Source organism: Corvus brachyrhynchos, unplaced genomic scaffold, assembly GCF_000691975.1.
Source record: "Corvus brachyrhynchos isolate BGI_N302 unplaced genomic scaffold, ASM69197v1 scaffold72, whole genome shotgun sequence".
In the NCBI taxonomy this organism is placed as follows: Eukaryota; Metazoa; Chordata; class Aves; order Passeriformes; family Corvidae; genus Corvus; species Corvus brachyrhynchos.
The window spans coordinates 1,924,971-1,926,874 of record NW_008236763.1 but is presented as its reverse complement, the minus strand read 5'-3'; the positions used below and the strand labels follow the sequence as shown (position 1 = coordinate 1,926,874).

The window sequence follows — 1,904 nt, the reverse complement described above, 5'->3', positions numbered from 1 at the left end:
CCCATTGCTGTCCCTATGGGATTTGTGTAGGAGCAGCTCCCTGCCCGCCCCGGCAGTGGGGAGCTGAGGCGCTAATGGATAAAATATAAATGAAATTAATTAGAATGAACTGAGTAATGAAATAAAATAGAAATCAGTTCAAAAGAAGTGAATGAATAAAATAGGAATCAGTAAAATACAAAGAAAGAAAGAAATAAAATACAAAGAAATAAAGTACAAAGAAATAAAATACAAAGAACTAAGATACAAATAAATAAATAAAATACAAAGAAATACAACTAAATATAATCTAAATAAATAAAATACAAATAAATAGATAAATAAAATACAAAGAAATAAAATACAAGTAAATATAACTAAATATAATCTAAATAAATAAAATACAAATAAATAGATAAATAAAATACAAAGAAATAAAATACAAGTAAATATAACTAAATATAATCTAAATAAATAAAATACAAATAAATAAATAAATAAAATACAAAGAAATAAAATACAAAGAAACATAACTAAATATAATCTAAATAAATAAAATACAAAGAAATAAATAAATAAAACACAAATAAGTAAAATACAACTAAATATAACTAAATGTAATCTAAATAAATAAAATACAAAGAAATATAACAAAATATAAATAGATAAAATACAAATAAATAAATTAAATACTAATAAATAGAACTAAATATAAATAGATAAAATAGAGAAAAATAAATAAAATACTAATAAATTAAATAGAAACAAATAAATCATAAATAAAAGATAAATAAATAAAATAAAAATAACTAAAAAGAAAGAAAGAAAATTTAAACAAATTTTAAAATCAATAAAATATAAATGAAAAATAAATAAGTCAGTAAAATATAAAGAGATAACTAAAAAATAAAAATAAATAAATTAAATAAAATTAATAAATACATAAAATTTTTAAAAAACTTTTTTAAAGGGTTTTTTTGTCTTTGGGAAATGAAGCTTCTCTTCAAAAGCCTCCGTTCACCAAGGTTGGGTGAGGCCTGAAAAGCTGAACATCCCCAGCCAGAAGATACAGAGCAGGTAAATATTAATTAAATCACTATTATAAATGACTAGGTATCATAGAAATAAATATTATAAATAAATATGTATCATGTGAATGAATATTTACCATATAAATATTACAATTACGTCTAAATTGAGAAATTAAACATTTATGACTTTAGACATTAAACACGTATCATATAAATACATATTATAAATAAATATGGATAAATAAATAAATATAAATAAATATGGATCATATCAATACATATTATAAATAAATAAGGATCATATCAATACATATTATAAATAAATATGGATCATATAAATAAATATTATAAATAAATAGGGATCATATAAATACATATTACAAATAAATATGGATCATATAAATAAATATTATAAATAAATATGGATCATATAAATACATATTACAAGTAAATAAGGATCATATCAATGATATAAATAAATAAGGATCATATCAATACATATTATAAATAAATAAGGATCATATAAATACATACTATAAATAAACATACATCAAGTTACAAAAATAAATATTTATAAATTCAGAAATGAAATATTTATAAATTCAGAAATTAACTAAATATCACCCCCCCGGCGTAACCAGAGACACCCAGAGTGCGAAAAGATCAATAAGAGAAACCACAGAGGACCAGATCAGCCTGGAAAGGATCAATAACCAATAGGAGATCGAACACCGGGAATTGCATCACTCAGAACCAAGGAACGAGAATCTCTCCGGGGTTGATTTTTTATGGATAAATACACGAAAAACCTGGGAAAGAAGCGGGTGCGACGGAACGAAATCATTCCTACAGCTCATCCCAGGCTAAAAGAACTCCGAAACCCTCCCCGGGCCA

General features: G+C 22.5%; 1 protein-coding gene across 1 annotated transcript in view; it reads right to left on the bottom strand.

The window, feature by feature from the left end:
• Positions 1–1,904, bottom strand: part of ATP2B4 (ATPase plasma membrane Ca2+ transporting 4) — a 38,636-nt gene that overhangs the window by 23,793 nt on the left and 12,939 nt on the right. The gene's annotated exons all lie outside the window — the stretch shown is intronic.